General features: G+C 38.4%; 1 protein-coding gene across 4 annotated transcripts in view; it reads left to right on the top strand.

Moving 5' to 3' along the window:
* Positions 1 to 24,644, top strand: part of SBF2 (SET binding factor 2) — a 509,682-nt gene that overhangs the window by 393,391 nt on the left and 91,647 nt on the right. The gene's annotated exons all lie outside the window — the stretch shown is intronic.

Below are 24,644 nucleotides of genomic sequence, written 5' to 3'. Positions count from 1 at the left end.
ACATTGACACGTTGGAGTGGAAGGAATCCAGAAGTTTTAGTCAGGCCTGCTATCTATTCTTCCTGTCCTTTCTGGCAAGATTGCAAACTCATATGTTTAAAGAAATCAGACTGGTAATGTAAATGATTGAAATGGAAATGTGCAGAACTGCAGAATGCTTGTTCCATGTTAAGACAACATCTTCTGTTTAGTTCCAGTCTTGTTGTCAGGTAGAAATATGGGCACAGCGTTGCTGGGTCTTGCACTTTTCAAAGTAAGACAGAAATCAAGGTTGGGGGGCATTGGGGAGGTTTGTTTGGTTGTTTTAATTTTATTGACGTATAGTTGATTTACAACATTGTGTTAATTCTGCTATACAGCAAAGTGACTCAGTTTTATATACATACACATATATATATATTCTTTTTCATACTCTTTTCCATTACAGTTTATCATATCATACTGTATATAGTTCCCTGTACTATACATTCTGCCTTCCCTGGTGGCTCAGTGGTAAAGGATCTACTTTGCTAATGCAGGAGACAAAGGTTCAAGTGCTTAGGTCGGGAAGATCCACTGGAGAAGGAAATGGCACCCCACTCCAGTACTCTTACCTGGGAAATCCCATGAATGGAGGAGCCTGGTAGGCTGCAGTCCATGGGGTCGCTAAGAATTGGACACAACTGAAGCAGCTTAGCAGCAGCAGCAGTCAGTATTCTTGCCCGGGAAATCCCACGGACAGAGGAGCATGGCAGGCTACAGTCCATGGGTGGCAAAGAGTCACACACGACTTAGCAACTGAACAATAAGCTCTATATAGTAGGGCCTTGTTCATCCATCTGAGCTTGCGTCTGCTAATCCCACTCACTCACTCTTCCCCTCCGCCACCCCACCTTCCCCTTACCAACCTGAAGTCTGTTCTCTGTGTGAGTCTGTCTTGTAGATATGCTCATTTGTGTCTATTTTAAACTCCATATATAAGTGATATTATATGCTTTTTGTCTTTCTGACTCACTTCCACTTAGTATGATAATCTTTAGATCTGTCCATTTGCTGCAGATTAAAAAAAAATAATTTCCTAATTATTAATAATAAAATCCAAAATAAAGTAACTGCAAGATGCTAGTTTGTAGCCTTTACTATAGAACCTCTATGTGGATCTGTGTAGATAACAATGAGAAATGCAAATTTTAACCTGAAAGAAAGGTTTGACTGAAGGTATAAATTTGAGAGGCTACTAAAGAGAGATGATTACCAAATTCTATTGGGAGGGAAGAGAAAATAATACAAGTCAGAAACTTGAGGGAAATTTCTATGGAATGAGAAAGGAAGAAAAACCAAAGAATGAAGCAGAACAAGAGAGTCATGTATAGGAGATCAAGAGAACTTGCAAAATTCCTGCTTTTGAATAGAAGTTAAAGGAAGTTGCTAATTTGACCAGTCTTTCAGTGCCTTTAAAAATCAACTAATCATTATTTAAAAACAAAACAAAACCTGTGTGAGAGTAGAAATGTAATTGTGAGCTGAAGCTAAACTGAAGCTAATCTAATAACTCCAGAAAGAATGAAGTGATGGAGCCAAAAACAATACCCAGTTGTGGATGTGACTGGTGATAGAAGCAAGGTCCGATGCTGTAAAGAGCAATATTGCATAGGAACCTGGAATGTTAGGTCCATGAATCAAGGCAAATTGGAAATGGTCAAACAGGAGATGACAAGAGTGAACGTCAACATTCTAGGAATCAGCAAACTAAAATGGACTGGAATGGGTGAATTTAACGTAGATGACCATTATGTCTACTACTGTGGGCAGGAATCCCTCAGAAGAAATGGAGTAGCCATCATGGTCAACAAAAGAGTCCGAAATGCAGTACTTGGATGCAATCTCAAAAACAACAGAATGATCTCTGTTCGTTTCCAAGGTAAACCATTCAATATCACAATAATCTAAGCCTATGCCCCAACCGATAACGCTGAACAAGCTCAAAGGTTCTATGAAGACCTACAAGACCTTTTAGAACTACCACCCAAAAAAGATGTCCTTTTCATTATAGGGGACTGGAATGCAAAAGTAGGAAGTCAAGAAGCACCTGGAATAACATGCAAATTTGGCCTTGATGTATGGAATGAAGCAGGGCAAAGGCTAATAGAGTCCTGTCAAGAGAACGCACTGGTCATAGCAAACACCCTCTTCCAACAACACAAGAGAAGACTCTACACATGGACATCACCAGATGGTCAACAGCGAAGTCAGATTGATTGTATTCTTTGCAGCCAAAGATGGAGAAGCTCTATACAGTCAGCAAAAACAAGATCGGGAGCTGACTGTGGTTCAGATCATGAACTCCTTATTGCAAAATTCAGACTTAAATTGAAGAAAGTAGGGAAAACCGCTAGACCATTCAGGTATGACCTAAATCAAATCCCTTATGATTATACAGTGGAAGTGAGAAATAGATTTAAGGGACTAGAGCTGATAGAGTGCCTGATGAACTATGACGGAGGTTTGTGACATTGTACAGGAGAGAGGGATCAAGACCATCCCCATGGAAAAGAAATGCAAAAAAGCAAAATGGCTGTCCGGGGAGGCCTTACAAATAGCGGTGAAAAGAAGAGAAGTGAAAGCAAAGGAGAAAAGGAAAGATATAAGCATCTGAATGCAGAGTTCCAAAGAATAGCAAGGAGAGATAAGAAAGCCTTCCTCAGCAATCAATGCAAAGAATTAGAGGAAAACAACAGAATGGGAAAGACTAGAGATCTCTTCAAGAAAATTAGAGATACCAAGGGAACATTTCATGCAAAGATGGCCTCGATAAAGGACAGAAATGGTATGGACCTAACAGAGGCAGAAGATATTAAGAAGAGGTGGCAAGAATACACAGGGAAACTGTACAATAAAGAGCTTCTCGACCCAGTTAATCACGATGGTGTGATCATTCACCTAGAGCCAGACATCCTGAAATGTGAAGTCAAGTGCACCTTAGGAAGCATCACTATGAACAAAGCTAGTGGAGGTGATGGAATTCCAGTGGAGCTATTTCAAATCCTGAAAGATGATGCTGTGAAAATGCTGCACTCAATATGCCAGCACATTTGGAAAACTCAGCAGTGGCCACAGGACTGGAAAAGGTCAGTTTTCATTCCAATCCCAAAGAAAGGCAATGCCAAAGAATGCTCAAACTACCACACAGTTGCACTCATCTCACACGCTAGTAAAGTAATGCTCAAAATTCTCCAAGCCAGGCTTCAGCAATACATGAACCGTGAACTTCCAGATGTTCAAGCTGGTTTTAGGAAAGGCAGAGGAACCAGAGATCAAATTGCCAACATCCGCTGGATCATCGAAAAAGCAAGAGAGTTCCAGAAAAACATCTATTTCTGCTTTATTGACAATGCCAAAGCCTTTGACTGTGTGGATCACAATAAACTGTGGAAAATTCTTCAAGAGATGGGAATACCAGACCACCTGACCTGCCTCTTGAGAAACCTATATGCAGGTCAGGAAGCAACAGTTAGAACTGGACATGGAACAACAGACTGGTTCCAAATAGGAAAAGGAGTACGTCAAGGCTGCATATTGTCACCCTGCTTATTTAACTTATATGCAGAATACATGCGAAACGCTGGGCTGGAAGAGGCACAACCTGGAATCAAGATTGCCAGGAGAAATATCAATAACCTCAGAAATGCAGATGACACCACCCTTATGGCAGAAAGTAAAGAGGAACTAAAAAGCCTCTTGATGAAGGTGAAAGAGGAGAGTGAAAGAGTTGGCTTAAAGCTCAACATTCAAAAAACTAAGATCATGGCATCTGATCCCATCACTTCATGGGCAATAGATGTGGAAACAGTGGAAACAGTGTCAGACTTTATTTTTGGGGGGCTCCAAAATTACCGCAGATGGTGATAGCAGCCATGAAATTAAAAGACGCTTACTCCTTGGAAGGAAAGTTATGACCAACCTAGATAGCATATTCAAAAGCAGAGACATTACTTTGCCAACAAAGGTCCTTCTCGTCAAGGCTATGGTTTTTCCAATGGTCATGTATGGATGTGAGAGTTGGACTGTGAAGAAAGCTGAGCACCGAAGAATTGATGGTTTTGAACTGTGGTGTTGGAGAATACTCTTGAGAGTCCTTTGGACTTCGAGGAGATCCAACCAGTCCATTCTAAAGGAGATCAGCCCTGGGATTTCTTTGGAAGGAATGATGCTAAAGCTGAAACTCCAGTACTTTGGCCACCTCATGCGAAGAGTTGACTCATTGGAAAAGACCCTAATTCTGGGAGGGAGTGGGGGCAAGAGGAGAAGGTGACGACAGAGGATGAGATGGCTGGATGGCATCACCAACTCGATGGACATGAGTCTGAGTGAACTCCAGGAGTTGGTGATGGACAGGGAGGCCTGGGTGCTGCGATTCATGGGGTCGCAAAGAGTTGAACACGACTGAAGTGAACTGAACTGAAACTACACTCTAACTTATTCTACTCTGTAGCATGGAATTTGATATATTCTGTTGGCCCCTCCAAGTACATTTGAAGGGAGGAGGTGTCCCATCTGCTGAAAGTCATACTGGAAGATGCAACACGGCAGCAGAGTCTAAGTCTGGTTCTGTCTGAGCCTTAGTATACCTGATACCCTAGCTCCTGTTGCAGGATTCAAGGGCAGGCAAAGAATTCCTGACACACAGATTTAAAAGTAGAAGTTTTAACATAATTAAAACCTAAAAATTTGTTTGAAAGTTTTCATCCCCTAGAGGAAATGGACTTCTCCCAAAATTATATCTCTTCTTACTCTGTTATTACCATGTATAGAATACAGTATAAAAGGTTTATATCCAGGCTTCCATGGTGGTTCAGTGGTAAAGAATCTGCCTGCCAATGCAAGAGACATGGATCAAACAATCCCTGATCCAGCAATATCCCACATGCCTCAGGGCAACTAAGCCCATGTGCCACAACTGCTGAAGCCTGCTGAGCCCATGTGCCACAGCTGTTGAAACCTAGGTATCCTAGAGCCTGTGCTCCGCAGCAAGAGAAGCCACTACAATGAGAAACAGCTAGAGAGTAGCCCCTGCTTGGCGCAACTAGAGAAAGCCTGTGCAGCAATAAAGACCCAGCACAGCCAAAATAAATAAATTATTACATTTTTAAAAAATGTTTATATCCCCCAAATTGAGAAGTGTGCTATCCAGGCTCAATGAACTTGGTGGGGAGGAGCTGGGAATGGGAAGGGAGTGTAAGGACATAATTGTGACTTAATATAGGCCTGAACTAGACAGGATATTCATGAGCAGCATGAGGACTGGAAGAAAACATTATATCGATTTTATATCATTTAAAGAATATTTCACTTTTTAAAATAATGCAGTTAAAAGTGCATGAACTACTTTGGAGTGTTGACATCATGTATAGTTCAGTTCAGTTCAGTCACTCAGTCGTGTCTGACTCTTTGTGACCCCATGAATTGCAACACTCCAGGCCTCTCTGTTCATCACCAACTCCCAGAGTTCACTCAGACACATCCATCGAGTCAGTGATGCCATCCAGCCATCTCATCCTCTGTCATCCCCTTCTCCTGCCCCGAATCCCTCCCAGCATCAGAGGCTTTTCCAGTGAGTCAACTCTTCGCATGAGGTGGCCAAAGTACTGGAGTTTCAGCTTTAGCATCATTCCTTCCAAAGAAATCCCAGGGCTGATCTCCTTCAGAATGGACTGGTTGGATCTCCTTGCAGCCCAAGGGACTCTCAAGAGTCTTCTCCAACACCACAGTTCAAAAGCATCAATTCTTCGGCACTCAGCCTTCTTCACAGTCCAACTCTCACATCCATATGTGACTACTGGAAAAACCATAGCCTTGACTAGACGGACCTTTGTTGGCAAAGTAATGTCTCTGCTTTTGAATATGCTGTCTAGGTTGGTCATAACTTTCCTTCCAAGGAGTAAGCATCTTTTAATTTCATGGCTGCAATCACCATCTGCAGTGATTTTGGAGCCCAGAAAAATAAAGTCTGACACTGTATCCACTGTTTCCCCGTCTATTTCCCATGAAGTGATGGGACCAAATGCCATGATCTTAGTTTTCTGAGTACGGAGCTTTAAGCCAACTCTTTCACTCTCCTCTTTCACCTTCATCAAGGCACTTTTTAGTTCCTCTTCACTTTCTGCCATAAGGGTGGTGTCATCTGCATATCTGAGGTTATTGATATTTCTCCCGGCAATCTTGATTCTAGCTTGTGCTTCTTCCAGCCCAGCGTTTCTCATGATGTACTCTGCATATAAGTTAAATAAGTAGGGTGACAATACACAGCCTTGACGTACTCCTTTTCCTATTTGGAACCAATCTGTTGTTCTATGTCCAATTCTAACTGTTGCTTCCTGACCTGCATATAGGTTTCTCAAGAGGCAGGTCAGGTGGTCTGGTATTTCCATCTCTTGAAGAATTTTCCACAGTTTATTGTGATCCACACAGTCAAAGGCTTTGGCTTGTCAATAAAGCAGAAATAGATGTTTTTCTGGAGCTCTCTTGCTTTTTCGATGATCCAGCGGATGTTGGCAATTTGATCTCTGGTTCCTCTGCCTTTTCTAAAACCAGCTTGAACATCTGGAAGTTCACGGTTCACGTATTGCTGAAGCATGTATAGTAACAGGAAGTAATTACAGTATTTCAATATCTAGGTCTCAAAAGCTCTGTTTTATATATTGACCACCTCAGGGTATTTCCGTGAAATGTTTGAAATATGTTTACATGATTGAATACATAACTTATTTTGTTAGGTTTTCTTTTACTATTACCAAAAATAATTGGAGCACAGTGGTTAATTAATTTACCTCAAAAGAACACATGGGAGAGCCTAAGAGGAAAGTCGGGAACTGAACACAGGCGGAAGTGCCTCTCATAGGCCTTGGGACTCTCTAGGCCAGGATTCTTAAGAGCATGTGTATTTCGCAAACCTAAAGCTCTGCAACAAACACTTGTCCTCATTTCAGTTCTACTCCAGGAAAAGTGAGATCTACAATCTTGGGATAAGGAACAAGTGTGCCACAAAAGCTATAAGATGAAAATGCTAATGGGATTAGAGAGTTAGCTTTCTACTTATAAGAGCAGTGAGAAGGCTAAGGCAATATAGCAGAAATACCTAACCCCTACCCACTTCCCTTTTGTTTCTTTTGTGTACATTGAATTACAATTAAGATTTCCTTTGAAGGAAAGCTAAAAGTTCATCTTTTAAAAGGGTTTGAAACCCATCCCTATCTTTAAATAGTCCAGAACATTTCACCAAAATTTTGTTGAATTGATTAATCAGCATTTAGTATAAGAGCCCAAGTCCCCTGAGTCCCAAGCATTTATTTCTCTAAATGAGCTCTAATCCTTTTTCCTGGATCTACGACTGTCAACCCTGCTGCACATTAGAATCACCGGGAGTGCTTTTAAAGACAATAAACAAACCTCCTATCAAAGTTGAAACCAAAATCTCTGGAGCTGAAACCTGGACACGCGGGTGTCTTAACAGTTCCACAGTTGAACTGAGAGGTCTTTAAAGGTCCTAAAACCCTGAGAATCTGTCATTAACTCCAGTGAAAATACTGGTGATGTCTAATATAACTTAATAACATACTTTACAAGTAGACAGTGGTTGTAAAGACATTATTCCTCCATGCCAAGGGAAAAAATCTGAGATTTTAGGGTCCAAAAAATAGCTTCAAAGCCTTTTTTCAGATCTGTATGTTTAAAATTCTAAGAAAAAATTAATGAAAAATGAAGAACACCTATTTTAATTCATTGCACCTACTGAATCAAATCACAAAGTATTTATTCAGCTCTTTCTTCATGATCAGAATCCTTTGGTAGGCTAAGTAAGGAGCCTCAACATAGAAGATCTGCCCTCTGTCTTTGAGGAGCTTGTGATATATTATTATTGAGCTGGGGAAAAAAAAGAGCTTATGCAGTAGTAATAGCTAATATTGTTTGAATATTTCCTGGGTACCAGATACTGTTTTAAGCATCTTCCATATACCATGCCATTTATTTCAATTCTCAACATCCTAACCTTGAAAGACTATGAGATTTAAAACCCTACTTACTTGTTGATTTATCAGATGAGGAAAATAAAGCACAGAAAAAATAAGTAATTTACTCAAAATTATTTAAACTCAGATATTCTGAGTTAGCGGGGAGAAATATCAATAACCTCAGATATGCAGATGACACCACTCTTATGTAGATAGCAAAGAGGAATTAAAGAGCCTTTTGATGCAGGTGAAAGAGGAGAGTGAAAAAGCTGGCTTAAAACTCAACATTCAGAAACTAAAATCATGGCATCTGGTCCCATCACTTCATGGCAAATAGACAGGGAAACAATGGAAACAGTGACAGACTTTATTTTCTTGGGCTCCAAAATCACTGCAGATGGTGACTGCAGCCATGAAATTAAAAGATGCTTGCTCCTTGGAAGAAAAGCAGTGACAAACCTACACAACGTATTAAAAAGCAGAGACATTACTTTGCCTACAAAGGTCCGTATAGTCAAAGCTATGTGTTTTCCAGTTGTCATGTACAGATGTGAGAGCTGGACAGTAAAAAAGGCTGAGCACCGAAGAATCGATGCCTTTGAATTATGGTGTTGGAGAAGACTCGAGAGTCCCTTGGGCTGCAAGGAAATCAAACTAGTCAATCAACCCTGAATATTTACTGGAAGGACTGATGCTGAAGCTCCAATATTTTGGCCACCTGATGCAAAGAGCTGACTCATTTGACAAGACCCTGATGCTGGGAAACATTGAAGGCAGGAGGAGAAGGAGATAACAGAGGATGAGATGGTTGAATGGCATCACCAACTCACTGGACATGAGTTTGCGCGAACTCCAGGAGATGGTAAAGGACAGGGAGGCCTGGCATGCTGCAGACCATGGGATCACAAAGAGTTGGACACAACTGAGCAACTGAACAACAACAATTTTGAGTCCAGAACCCATTCTTCTAAACATTAGTCAATCTATAAAGTACTGAGAAATAATGGAATAGTTGTTTTTAAGCCACTATCTTTGGGGCTGTTATTTTTACACAGAAAATAGATAACAAAATTACTGGTACATAGTAAGTGATATGTGAGTGTTAGCTATTATTATCATGATCATCATCATTATGTAGCTTTTTAGTATCAAGTTTTGACATCCAGATATGATCAGTAAGGAGCTATCATAGGTGTTTGGGTGAGGGGACCAATATGAATTATAGTTTTTATTAAGTTTGCAGTGGAATATGGCTTAAAAGAAATACTGATTAGTACAAGAGAAGGTATTTGCAAGAACTGTATTAGAAGTTTCATAAAAATAAAATACCATATTTGGAAGTGCTTTTCAATGGTCCCATGCTAAATTACTTCACATAATACAAATGTCTGCTGAAATTGTGCAATTGTGTACCTTCTGTGATTCAGGATAAAGTGTCACCATTAATAATTTTTTTCTTCCTTGTGGTTACAATCAAAATTGTACTGGCTTCATCCTGCTACCTATGAATCTTGTAGGAAATTTTCCATAGAATAACAATGAAGGTACTAATTCATAATTCTCAGAAGCTAACAAGTAATGAAGAGGGGTTTTTCTTCCCTCAAGCAAGCCTTAGAATGCTTTTTCTGAAATGTTCTCTGGCCTCCGTTTGCATTTTTAGTACCTCTCAAGTTAAGGAAACGTTTGTATTGAGCCAGAATTTTTGTCTATTTACTAAGTAATTCACTTCCCGATTGCATGTTTGATGACTTAACCATTATGTTATAAAGACCTGCGGTGTTATAAGAAAAGCTCTGGGTAAAAAACACATTTTGCTTTATTGTTCTTCTTACAAAACAAATTCATTTGTTTAATTGCGGGTTGAGGGTTGGAGCTGCAGACTGTACTTGGCCAAAACTGAAATCTGTGATCTTTTCCGTTCAAGACAGTTAACTGAAGCTGACATGACTTCTGGGAAGTGCATTGCAGCTGACATCTGGGCATGCCCCATGCCAAAGTGTTATCGTGAGAAATTGGTCCACCAGGAGTGGAATTTGAATCTGGAAGATTGAGTAAAAAAAGAAAAAGTTATCTGGACTGTATCACCTTTTTTGGAATGAACAAAATTAACATTTTTACAGCATATTCTTTCTCTAGTGGGATGCTGTGCCACAGTCGGCAGTCACGTGTTCTTCCTAACATGACTCTGCTCAGTCAGGTCTGACTCTCTGCGGCCCCACGGACTGTAGCCTGCCAGGCTTCTCTGTCCATGGGATTTCCCAGGCAGGAATACTAGAGTGGGTAGCCATTTCCTCCTCCAGGGAGATGCATATAATTGCAAAGAATTATATGCATGACTCGAGGCTGTTTCATAGGGCTTCATCCCAGTGTTTTAAAACCTTGTGTGACAGTACATTTTAGAATTACCAACCAAGCCCCCTGCAGAGTGCTAAACATATCTTTGGTACTCTGAAAAATGTTTGTGGTTATAGTATAATGTATTCTTAGGTACCCAGACTGTGCAGAGAGCCTTCTATCCAAATGCAAATCTTATTTTGTGTAACCACTGCCTCAATTTATTTGTATCCTGCTTTTCTTCTTGGTCTTGAAAAAATGAGATTCTATGTCCATAGGAATGCTCACTATGCTGTAAAAGGCAAAGGAGCTCTATATCTTTATGATTGACATTTGTGTATCTTAGAATACTATCGACCCCAGATGTTTTTGTTTTCTGCGGGTGAGCACTTGTCAAAGGCAGTAAAAAGATAAAGGCATACGTCTCACAGGAGAGATGTAAATAAATTATCAGTATTTCCTATTCCTCCTTCTCCTTAAATCTGAAAATCATACTTTTGTTATTTATGTGCTCAGTCGCTTAGTCGTGGCTGACTCCTTGCGACCCCATGGACTGTAGCCTGCCAGGCTCCTCTGTCCGTGGAATTTTCCAGGCAAGAGTACTGGAGTGGATTGCCATTTCCTTCTCCAGGGTCTTGTTACTTAAGCCATTGATAAAAGTGTTGAAAACAGCAGAACTTCATAGCAGGCCACTTGACACTTCCTTTTTGGATCGTGTCAATCTACTTAGAAAATATGATGGGAAAGGTAATTTCGAATCTAATCAGAGAATTGTCTCAGATTTCACGTTAAGGAGTTTAGATTAATGTTATTCTTTAGTCACTGAGAACATGCAATAGCATACTTTGGAACAAGGAAGTTACCTGCTTGTGTTTCAGAAACCTAACAGCAGTGTAGAAGATGTGGAGAAGAATTGAGAGGTTGAGGAACAAAAGTCACTTAAGAGGCTAGTATATGGACTTTGTGGGAGAGGGAGAGGGTGGGAAGATTTGGGAGAATGGCATTGAAACATGTAAAATATCATGTATGAAACGAGTTGCCAGTCCAGGTTCGATGCACGATACTGGATGCTTGGGGCTGGTGCATTGGGACGACCCAGAGGGATGGTATGGGGAGGGAGGAGGGAGGAGGGTTCAGGATGGGGAACACATGTATACCTGTGGCGGATTCATTTTGATGTTTGACAAAACTAATACAATTATGTAAAGTTTAAAAATAAAATAAAATAAAATAAAAAGAGGCTAGTATAATAGCCAAGTGTCAATGAGAGCACTTAGGGAGAGATCCACTAAGTGGATAGAAATTTATCTATAACATGGTTTGCTTTTAGCAAAGGTGACAAACCAAATGCCTCTGGAGGCCAAACAAACAAAAATGAGGCAAATGAGTTAAGCCCGCCAAAAGGAGAGAGCTCTCTGCAGAGGGCAGCCCCTCCTCAGTCAGCTCAGAGCTGTCACCATGCAGGAATGCAGGAATATCTTTACTGTGACTTTCAGTTTTTCAAGAGAATGTAGAAATTTAGCTTTTCTGTAGAATCCTTTCATTTTTAAGTGTTGGCTTAATTTTTTCAAAGTCCTTGACCGCCAAAAAAAATGGAAAGTAAAACATCTGCAGCCAGATGCAGCTAATAGGAGGCTGGCTTTACAATCTGTAGCTTTAGCTTCTTCTGTTTGTGAATTCTTGAGTGCAATAAGGAAAAGGCCTAAGGATAGGAATTAGAAAACTTTTGGCTTCAGAAAAGAATGTATACAAAACTTATGACTCTCTTTGTGGATAATGAAAGCAAAGATTTTATTAGCAACCTGTCCCTAAAGAGCACTTTATACATAGATTATTTTTCTAGTTTAATTTTGCTTAGGTAGCACTGTTTCCTTCTTATTAGTCAGCATTGTTAGCATTTTTGAGTAATCATAGATTTGATAGAGACTTGTGCAGGAGCTGCTGAGTTACAGAAGTTATTACAGCAGAAAAGTAATTATGTGGTGCTATAAATACTTAACTCAGTGACTCAGCAAATTCCCTTTAAGTCCAAAGGGAAACATTTTGTACCTAACTCATGAGGTCTGTTTTTAATTTCTGCAGCTTTGCAGTTGTCCCTATTTGTCACTGATAGATTTTTCAGTGATGAGAGAGGCATAAAGATAGAGACCACTTTCAGAGGGAGATTAAGTACTGGGGAAATGAAAGCAGGGGGAACCCTCAGTCATGGGAGTGCTTCAGTACTTATGGCAGGGGATTACCAGGAAGAAGTCGGAAAACCAGCTGGAATGACTGAGAAATTAGTTTTGTTATACTCTTGGGTGACATTTCAGCTAATAAACTTAGAATGAAAATGGTAATGTTAGAAGCAAACCTCTTGAAAACACGTAATTAACTTTTTTAGAATTCGGCAAACATTCTGTATATCCCCAATACCCATATTCAAGATACTTTAACTGGGTATTTGAGTTGATTCCAGTGTGTGCTAGAGATGGTCTCTGCCATCAAAGGCTTTAAGAGAGAGACTGTATGTACAAAAAAAAAAGTTTATTTGTTTAATTAATAGTTTAATACTTAGTTTTCAAAACCTAAAAAAAAGTTGACCTTTTAATTAATATCTATTATCATCTCTTAATGATTATGTAAAGATAGGAACAGTATAGGAACTCATTTCACATAATACAATTTCTTATAAACAGTAAGGTATTACTGTTTTTAAAAACCCTCTGTATGAATAGTAAAATTCTTGGTATTAATAAGCAGACATAGAGGCTGGGAATTGGGGCTGCAGAGGTGGCTTTTGTGGTGTTCCTAAAAGTCTCTTTAAAAAAAAATGATCATAATACAAATACTAGTACTCTTTATTGCTATTACATTTTACCACATTGGCAACTAAAATCTGTCAGTAGTTGTTCTCATATAATTCTGAGAGGAGGTTTTTTTTTTTTTCTTGAGAGGAGTTTTAATGTGGCATTTTAACACATTCTTGAACAAAAGTAGTCCTAGATGTAAAAAATAGAATGAAACAATTGTTAGAAAATTATAAACAGATTCTATGTAAGATAGTGTCTTAGTCTGCTCAGACTGCCATAATAAAATACCATAGAATGGGTGGTTTAAACAACAGAATTTTATTTTCTCACAATTTTGGAAGCTGGCAATCCAAGATCAGGGTTCTGGCTAATTTGGTTTCTGGTTAAGGACTCTCTTTCTGTCTTGAAGCCACCTCTTGCTCTGTCCTCAGGGCCTTACTTCATCGGGGGTCAAGGGCAGGGAAAGAACAAGAACTCTCTGGTATCTCTTCTTATAAGGGCACTAATTCTATCACATTAGGGCCCCACCATAACTTAAAACCTCGTTTAACTTTGATTCAGTTCAGTTGCTCAGTCGTGTCTGACTCTTTGCGACCCCATAATTCCAGTATTATAGATCCTGGATTCCCTGTCCATCACCAACGCCAGGATTCCCTGTCCATCACCAACTCCTGGAGCTTGCTCAAACTCATGTCCGTTGAGTCAGTGATGCCATCCAACCATCTCATCCTCTGTCGTCCCCTTCTCCTCCTGCCTTCAATCTTTCCCATAATCAGGGTCTTTTCTGATGAGTCAGTCCTTTGCATCAGGTGGCCAGAGTATTGGAGCTTCGGCTTCAGCATCAGTCCTTCCAGTGAATATTCAGGACTGATCTCCTTTAGGATGGACTGGTTGGATCTCCTTGCAGTCCAAGGGACTCTCAAGAGTCTTCTCCAACACCACAGTTCAAAAGCATCAATTCTTCGGTGCTCAGCTTTCCTTATGAGTCCAACTCATAAATTAGCTGTTTATTATAGGCACATCCATAAATGACTACTAGAAAAACCATAGCTTTGACTAGACAGACCTTTGTTGGCAAAGTAATGTCTCTGCTTTTAAATATGCTGTCTAGGTTGGTCATAACTTTCCTTCCAGGGAGTAAGTGTCTTTTAATTTCATGGCTGCAGCCACCATCTGCAGTGATTTTGGAGCCCAGGAAAATAAAGTCAGCCACTGTTTCCCCATCTATTTGCCATGAAGTGATGGGACTGGATGCCATGATCTTTGTTTTTTGAATGTTGAGTTTTAAGCCAGGTTTTCACTCTCCTCTTTCACTTTCATCAAAGTTCCTCTTCACTTTCTGCCATGAGGGTGGTGTCATCTCCACCCTCATATCTGAGGTTATTGATACTTTTCCTGGCAGGAGTGGGTAGCCTTTCCCTTCTCCAGGGGATCTTCCCAACCCAGGGATTGTACCCAGGTCTCCCGCATTGCAGGTGGATTCTTTACCAGCTGAGCCACAAAGGAAGCCCTAACCTTGTTTATTTCCTTCAAATACAGTCACACTGGGGAATTAGGGCTTTAACATATAAATTTTAGGTGGGCACAATTAGTCCTAACAGATGGAAAATTGAGAGATAGTAACCAGGAAAGTCTATTTGAAAGAGGCTTTATAGGCCTTTGTAGAATGAAGAGAATTTTAATCATTAGTGATTGGAAGAACAGATTCCAGGTGGAAGATTCAAATAACTTAACCAATGTCATAGCAGTGAGAAAGCAAAGAATATGTTCAGCACACAGAGCATTCAGCTCCTTCACTTGTAGGATGACATCTACAAAAGTGAATGGTATTCAGGAAGTCCAGAAAGAGAGGATGTGGCCAAATTATTTAGTATCTTACGAAACCTCCTTCTCTGGTTTTAGTATTGCTCTAAATAGCCATGTGGCCTTGATCACGTCTCTTTACTTCTGTATCTGTTAGCATCCCCATATGTCAATGAAAAAATTAAACTATCTCTGAGGTTTCTTTCAACTTAAGGAGTCTATACTTCAAAAAAAAAAAAAAAAAAAGGCAATTTAACACATATTGTGTGTTTGTATGTGCCTGTGTGCTTTCACATTTGTGCTCTCGCACCAGCAGATGTGCCCACTTCTGCAAGTGTTTGATGATAGGCATAAAAATCTACTGCCACTTATATGTTGAACTTGAACTCCTACCTCCCCATGAATTAGAAACCTTTCTCTGCATATTCCAGGAACCCAGATGGACCTCCCAGAGAGAATTTACCAGGCAAATTGGGGAGATAATTGGTTTCCCCAGTCTTGTTCCATGCCTTTTTCCAGCTTCATTGGCCCTCCTATTCTCTCTTGCTTCAAATTTCAAGTTCCCTCATGACTGCTTTTTCTACCCTGCTAAGGAAACTTAATCTCAAAGCCTTATTCATACTCACTGGTAGGCAGCTGGGTAAAAGTATCCCCAAACCTGCAGGGATATTTGCCTTTTAGAAGGAACTAGCCCTTCAACTGTAAGAATGACACATGAATAGTAAAATTCTAGGCATTAATAATGGACATAGAAGCTGGGAATTGGGGGTGCAGAGGTGGATTTGTGGTGTTCCTAAAAGTATCAAAACTGGGAAATGACCTTGAAGCTTGAAAACTGTCTCCAGTCCTTGAACAGTTTAGTATGACTTTACAGCTATTGATTCTAAGTCCTGGGCTGGTCTTAGCTATTTTTAGGCAGATAATTACTGCTATTCACTTGTACTTTAGAATTCTGGGTATAGTTATGGACTAACTAGTACAAACACTTTGATAACTTTGGCCTGACCTATATGAGTCAGTAGAGAATTCTTCTTCCTTGGAAATGGCTAAGTAGATCCAACAGGTTATTCATCATTTTAGAGGCCCAGTTTTAATGAATCTTTCATAAATAAAAGTCAATAGGACTAAAGTTGAAGAAGATCTGTCCTCTTAAAAAAATAATGACATATTTTTCTTTTCAAGAAATGTTTTTCCCCACTATATAGAGTCATCTAATAATAATGTTTTTTCTTTTCAAAAATAGGCAGAAACACATCCAATCAAGAAGGTGTTATCTTTGTAATGAACTTAAACTGGGAGCTTAGGTGACTCATCTGAGAATATTGTATCAGTCAGAAACACTTCAAGGCTCAGCCCTAGCATTTACTGCTCTGTGGCCTCCAATTTGCGTGGGCACCAACTTAGTGAATCATAGTGGCTGTCCATCACTCATTCTCTGAAGACCACAGTTTCAAAATAAAACCCTTAGAAAACAGTTGCAGTTACTTCACCCACAATTGACTAGACCATGGATGCAACCTATAATTAGAGTCTTTATTTGGTCATTGACAAGAGTCTTAAGTTTTTGAGTCAAAATTTCAATAAAATTCTGAAATTTAGGCCCCCAGATATTGGTTTTGTTGTTTGTAAGGATGCTTTCAAGACTCACTTTGCTTTTCATATTTCTAACAAAATAATTTAATTGTGTGTGTCAGTATGTGTCTGGAAAAGTTGAATAGATGGAAACTAAGGAAGGAAAAGATGTGCCTCAAAATTGTAATCTGATAGTACTGTGATTCCTGCTTTCATCTTTTAAAAAGTAGAAAATAGTATAAGGAAGAAGTTCATTTTTCTTAAGATTTTTTTGTAAGTGATAAAATTCAAGTTAAAAATCACTTGAAATCAAGCCTTGCTAATGCTAATTGTTTTCCCTCTAGATTCTTTGTCATTGGAACAGTCTCTTAAGATAACGATAACATTACCCAAATTGAATCAGAGCATTTCAGTTGTAAAGTTTAATCACATAAGGGAAGGAACATGCTTTTCCAGGAAATAGATCTTTGTCTTTTTTGTCCTGGTGTAATAGTGAACTGTTACATGCAGGACATCTAGAGCCAGGTGACCGCTGCCGGCTTTCTAGCCATGTGGCCTGTCCCGCTGCCTCTGCAGGCCCCTACACCTGCTTACTGTCCCTCTGCCCAGGCAGGTGCTTGTATTTCCCGAGATGGCCATGACTTCCCGCCCAGGCTCTTGGCAGTAGCACTCTCACCTTGTTCAGCTGTGCAACTGCTTTGCTAAATCCTTGAGCCCTGGCTGCTGCTTCTATTTTCTAATACATATTAAGTGCCAGGTACTATGCTAAGTGTTTAACATACTGAATCTTCCTACCTCCTTGGGGATAAATTGAAATGAAATTAGCACAGATGGTATACCATAATTTTAGTTTTGGTTGCATAGTATACCTTCTGGATTACTAAAGCTGTGGTGAATGACAACTACCTTTCATGGTTGTGAGCCAATTTTTTTCTTTTTTTATTGTGGTAAAACACACATACCATAAAATTTGCCATCTTTACTGCGTTTAAATGTACAGTTCAGTGTATAAAATACATTCACATTGCTGTGCAACTGTCACCTCAGCTATCCCCATAACTCTTTTTATCTTGTAAAACTGAAACTCTATACCTATTAAATAATAATTTCCCATTGACTTCTCCCCCATCTTCTTGTAACTACCATTACATTTTCAGTCTTTACGATTTTGACTAGTTCAGTTCAGTCGCTCAGTCGTGTCCAACTCTTTGCGACCCCATGAGTCACAGCACACCAGGCCTCCCTGTCCATCACCAACTCCCGGAGTTCACTCAAACTCATGTCCATTGAGTCGGTGATGCCATCCAGCCATCTCATCCTCTGTCTTCCCCTTCTCCTCCTGCCCCCAATCCCTCCAAGCATCCCTCATATAAGTGGGATCATACAGTACTTGTCTCTGTGACTGGCTTATTTCACTTATCATGATGTCCTCAAGCTTCATCCATGTTATAGTATAGTGTAGAATTTCCTTTTTAAGGCTGAATAATACTCCACTATGTGTATATACCAGGTTTTGCTTACCTGTTCATCAAAGGACACTTAGGTTACGTGAACGTTTTTTACTATTGTGAATACTGCTGCTATGACTATACCGACACAGATATGTTTTTAAGACTGCTTTCAGCTTTTTGAACTAGAATTGCTGGATAATATGGTAATTTTATTTTTAATTTTTGAAAGAATTAACCATACTGTTCTCCACGGCAGTTATAACATTTTACATTCCCACCAACAGTGTATAAGGCTTCCCCTTTCTCTACATCCTCACCAGCACTTGTTACTTTCTGATTTTTTTTGAGAGTAGCCATCCTAGTGGGTGTTAGGTAGTAGCTCATTGCAGTTTTGATTTGCATTTCCCTAATAATTAGCACACATCTTTACATGTGCAATTGGCCGTTTATATATCTTCTTTGGAGAAACATCTGTTCTCAGCTTCCCTGGTGGTTCAGATGGTAAAGAATCTGCCTGCAATGCAGGAAACTCGTGTTTGATCCCTGGGTCGGGAAGAACCCCTAGAGGATGGAATGGCTATCCACTCCAGTATTCTTGCCTGGAGAATTCCATGGACAGAGGAGCCTGGTGGGCTATAGTCCATGAGGTTGCAAAGAGTTGGACTGACTCTTTTGATTTGCATTTTCTTAATAATTAATTAGCACACATCTTTACATGTGCATATTGGCCATTTATATATCTTCTTTGGAGAAACATCTATTCTAGTGCTTTGCTCATTTTTATTTGAGTTGTTCTGTTGTTGTTGGGTTTCAGAAGTTCTATATATGTTCTGGATGTTAGTCCTGTATCAGATGTATAATTTACAAACATTTTCTCTCATTGTGTGGGGTGCCTTTTTGCTCTGTGGATAGTGTCTTTTGATGCACAAAGTTTTTAATTTCATAAAGTCCAACTTGTCTTTTTTCTTTTGATACATGTGCCTTTAATGTCATATCTAAGAAATCAGTATCAAATCCAATGTCATAATATTTTTATACTACACTAATACAAATCTCTTTAGACCTATGTAGCGCACTGTAAAACTTGCTATTTAGTGATTGCTTTAAGTCACTGAGAAGACTCCCCAAGCCCTAGAAAGAGTTTTCCTTTCATCTCTGATAAAGTGGAATCCAAGAATCATTAGTATCACCAAAGCTATTATTGTTGTTAGAAACAATATTCAGTTCTACCAGCAGAAGAATGAATTACTTTAGAATGTGCTGTTTGGGTAAAAGTACAGTGTATTTTTCACTCCATCTCTGAAATCTGCCAGGCCAATGGGGCTTGGGCATTGGAACCAGGGATTGTCAGTGCCTCTTCCATCCTCTTGTTACACCATTGCACTGTTATGAATGTTGCCTCTTTCACTCTAGATCAGTTGCTTAGGACATGGCCTTGGAGACGTTGCTTGTGCTCCGGGAGATATTTTGAACATACTAGTGAAGAAAGAGAAAAAACAGTAATAGATCATCTACTCTGAGCAGTGTAAGTCAAGGGAATGGTCCCTTATAAATTAGATTTCCGCTAATGGGTATCTTTATAGAAATATATTCTAATGACACAAATTGCATAACAGATTGAGGCCACACCAACAGTTTTAATACCCAGCAAAACTTTGCAATAACGTGATTATTTTTTTTCTAATTAACCAAGGATTAAAACCTTAAGCATTTGGAGGAATTCCCTAGCAGTTCAGTGGTTAGGACTCTGCACTTTCACTGCCAAGGGCCCCAGGTTTAATCCCTGGTCAGGGAACTAAGATCCCACAAACCAAGTGATGTGGCCAAAAAAAAAGCCTTAAGTATTTCATTTCCAACCACAAAGTTGAAAATCTTTGCACTACTTCCAACCCAGGGGTCAAACCCGTGTCTCTTATGTCTCCTACGCTGACAGTTGGGTTCTTTACCACTAGCATCACCTGGGAAGCCAATCACATTTTAAAGCGTTTTCTAATGTAAAGCCTTTCAAAGTAATACATGTATATAAGTCAGAAATACAAAGGTTACATGGTTTCTAACAAAACAAAGGTCCCTTGCCTTACCTTCAAGATCTGCCATGTTTATTTGTTCAGATGTTTCTTTTTGGTATTTGGCTTAGAGTTTATAACATGCTTTTACTTCTATTCCTTAATTTTACAATATTAGACATTATATCAGTTGACTTGGAATATGAAAATTTAGATCTCTTCATTTCACCACCATACCAAGTCTGATGCTATAGTGATTTCTAATCCTTTGTGTGTGGCCCGATTTTTTCCTTATGCTCCTTTATAGAATTCTCCTTTAAGGATTAAGTGTTTATAATTATATACCTTAATGTGGTTCTTTTTTCATTCAGTTTGCCAGATATGAGATGGTGCTTTCAATTTGAAAATCCATGTCCTTTGGTTTTTTAATTTATTTTATCATCTCAGTTTTTCCTGTTTTTCTTTCTAGAACTCCTACTGGTTGGATACTAATGCCTAGACTAATACTCTATTTTTTCTCAATATTTATTATGAAATTTTTCAAACATAGAGAAAACATTTTTAATTTACAGTAGACATCCATAAAACTACCATCTAGAGTCTAATACTAACATTTTTCTGTCCTTTCTTTATACGTGTCTGTCCGTCCATCAATCTACCTTATTTTGTATGTATTTCAAAGCAAATAGGCAACATATAATTACAGTACTTTAAGATGCTTAGCATTTTGTAGTGAGAATTGTAATTATAGTTTGTATTTTCTTCTTTTGAGGTAAAATTTACATACAATGAAATATTTAAAACTTATTTATACATTTACTAGGGTTTTTAATTGATTTTATTAAGGTATGGCTGACACATAATAAACTATACATAGTTAACTATACAATTTGATTTGATAAGTTTTAACAGATATATATACCCGCCGTGCAGCCATGACCACAGTGAGGACAGTGAACACACTCATTGCCCCAAAGGTTTCCTCATGTTTCACTGTGATCTCTTCTCATCTGACCTTCATCCCCACCCCCAGGAAACTGCTGATCAACTTTCTATCACTACAGACTTTGCATGTAGTTAGCGTGTTCTGTAGTTATATATAAATGTAGTTATACAGTATATGATATTTTTGTCTGTCTTCAGCATAGATGAATCTCAAATTATTGTGCAATTCATCTGTGTTGTTGCAATGTATTCTTTTTTATTGCTGAGTAGTGTTCCATTGTAAAAACAAAAAACAAAACAACACCCTACATTTAACCTGTTGCTGAACATTTGAGTTGTTTCTAAATATGAGCTGTTACAAATAAAGCTACTATAAATAGTTGTATACAAATCTTTGTATAGACATACATTTCATTTTATCTTGGGTAAATACCTAAGAATAGAGTGGCTGGATCATATGACAGGTGTATGTTTAACTTTTTAAGAAATGATCAAACTTTTTCCCAGAGTGCTACCATCCTATAGTCCTCTCAGTAGTGATTGAGAATTCCAGTTCCTCCCATACTAATGTCATTGCTTTTAACTTTAGTCATTCTAATATATATCTCATGATATCTCATCATGATTTTTATTTACATTTTCCTAATGACTAATAATGTTGAGGGTCTTTTCATGTGCTTATTTGCTTTCTATATATTATCTTTGGTAAAGTATCTGTTCAGGTATTTTGCCCATCTTTTAGAACCGGATTGTTTGTTATCTTATTCTTGAGTTTTGAGGATTTTTTACATATTCTGGATATAAGTCCTTAGCAAATATATGATTTGCAAATATTCTTAGAAATCTAATAATATTAGGTTTTACATTTAAGTCTGTGATTCCTTTTGAGTTAATATTTCTATATGGTACTAGATATGAGCAAAGATCCAATTGTTCTAACAACATTTGTTGCAAGATGACCCTTTCTCTGCTTGATTGACCCTCTATGTTCAAGGTTCTGCATCCTTGGATTCAGTCCATGTGGATCATGTGGTGCTGTAGTACATATTGAGTAAAAAAAAAATTCCACTTGTAAGTGCAGTTCAAACTTGTGTTGTTCAAGGGTCATGTATTATTCTTTTAATACATGCTAAATTTGGTTTGTTAGAATTTTGTTTAGAATTTTTACATCTGTGTATCGGTATAACACTGGCCTCATAGAATGAGTTGGAAATTTTTCCCTCCTCTTTGGTTATTTGGAAGAGTTTGTGTTAAAAGAGTTATTAGTTCTTTTTTAAATGTTTGGTAGAATTCCTGATAGAGCTGTGTGTTGAATGTTTTCTTCATTGGAAAATTCTTTTACTGAAGTTTCGATTTCTGTGATGGATATGGGCCTATTCAGGTTATCTGCTTCCTCTTTTTTAAAAAAATATATGCTTATTTACTTAGTTTGACCAGGTCTTAGTTGCAGCATGTGGGATCTAGTTCCCTGACCAGGGATCAAACCCAGGTTCTCTGCCCTGGGAGCACAGAGCCTTATCCACTGGACCAGCAGGGAAGTCTTCTATCTGTTTCCTCTTGATTGAGGTTTGGTACTTTGTATTTTTCAAGGAATCTGTTCATTTTGTCTAAGTTGTCAATAACATAAAGTTCTTCATAGTGTTTCTTTATTATCCTTTTAATTTCTGTAGAACTTCTAATGATGCTACTTATTCTTTAACTTTTTGTTTTATATTGCAATATAGTTGATTGACAAACAATGTGATAGTTTCAGGTGAACAGTGAAGGGGTTCAGCCATACAGATACATGTATCCATTCTACCCCAAACTCCCCTCCCATCCGGGCAGTGCTACTTATTCTTGATAGTGGTAATTTTATCTTTTTTTTTCCTAATCAGTCTGACTAGAGATTTGTCAATGTTATTAATCTTATCAAAGAATCAGCTTTTGGTTTGATTGGTTTTCTTTATTGGTTTTCTGTTTTATGTTTCATTGATTACTGCTTTAATCTTTATTAATTCCCTTCTTCTGTTTGTTTCGATCTTAATTTGCTTCTCGTATAATCTCTCTAAGTGCAAGCTAAGGTCATTGATTTGAGACCATTCTTTTCCAATACAGACATTTATTGCTATAAAATCCCTCCCAAACTATTATTGCTTTAGTGGCATATCACAAATTCTGATATGTTGTGTTTTCATTTCGTGCAAAGTATTTTCTAATTTCCCCTTTTATTTCCTCTTTGATCGGTGAGTCATTTAGTTTTCTAGATACTTTTCTATTATTGATTTCTAATTTAATTCCATTTTGGTCAGAGAATATAGTTTGTATAATCTGAATCCCTTAAGTATGTTATAACTTATTGCCAGAGAGATTTTCTTGATAAATATTATGTATTCACTTGACACGTGTGGTTATTTTGCTGTCATGCTGTCAATCAAGTTAGTTGTTAATGTTATTCAAGTCTATTATATCCTTGCTGATTTTCTGCTTACACTTGTTAATTACTTAGAGATATTGAAATCTCCAACTATAATTGTGTATTTATTTCTCCTTGCATTTCTATCAGATTTCATTCTTATATTTTGAAGCTGTCTTACTTGTAGATAAACACTTTGAGGTTTCATGTCTTCTTGATTAATTGACCCTTTACCACCGTGAAATGACCTTCTTTCTCTGCGGTGATGTTCTCTGCTTTGAAATCAGCGTGTATTAACAGAGCCGCTCCAGCGTCCTTCGGACGCGTGTCAGCGCGCCACGTCTTCTTTCGCCCATTTTGTACAGTCAGCTTTTAGTGTTTTGACATTTACCAAACGCTGGTGAGATGGAGTTTCCATGTGTCCTTGCCCGGTTTCTCTTAGCAGCAGCCTTTTAAAAATGTTTTATTGAGATATAATTCACATGCCACAACAGTTCACTCATTCAGAGTATACATTTCGGTGGCTTAGTAAATTCCCTTTCACCACAATCCATTGTAAAACATTTTTATTACTATGAAAAGAAACACCATACCCATTAGCTGCCACTGCCCATTTCCCCCCATCCCCTGAGCCCTAGGCCACAGCAAATCTACTTTCTATCTCTGTGGATGTGCCTGTTCTGGATTTTCATATGAATGAAGCCATGCAATATGTAATCTTTCATAACTGGCTTCTTTCACTTAGCATAACGTTTTCAAGTTTCATCCATAACATTATCAGTACCTCATATTTTTTTAATTGCTATGTATTACATTGTACACATATACCACATTTTATTCATCATTTGATATACACTGGGTTGTTTCATTTGTAAATTGAGATATAATTCATGTACTATAAAAATTTGTTCTTTTAAAGTGTGAAAAGGGCTTTCCTTCTCTAGGTAGTAGGGGTTTCAACTTTATCTGATCTTCAGATTTGTTGCTGCTGCTACTGCTAATTCGCTTCAATCGTGTCTGACTCTGTGTGACCCCATAGACGGCAGCCCACCAGGCTCTGCCGTCCCTGGGATTCTCCAGGCAAGAACACTGGAGTGGGTTGCCATGTCCTTCTCCAAATTTTTTATTTGTTATTAAATCCATTTTATGACTTCTAAAATCTTATTAACATCATTTATCTGGTGTTGTCTCCTCTCTCATTCTCTTTGTTCTTGTATATTTTTAACAGTTTTTTTTTCTTTGCTATTTCAGTGGAGTTCAGGGAACAAAAGAATATTCAATCTGCCATTTAATTTAAAAATCTCTTAAAAATTTTTTTTGAAGAAAGAAAAGAAATTATTCAAAATTCTATTATCTTT

The sequence above is a fragment of the Bubalus bubalis genome, chromosome 16, assembly GCF_019923935.1.
Source record: "Bubalus bubalis isolate 160015118507 breed Murrah chromosome 16, NDDB_SH_1, whole genome shotgun sequence".
NCBI lineage: Eukaryota > Metazoa > Chordata > Mammalia > Artiodactyla > Bovidae > Bubalus > Bubalus bubalis.
This window is presented reverse-complemented; position numbering and strand designations above follow the sequence as displayed.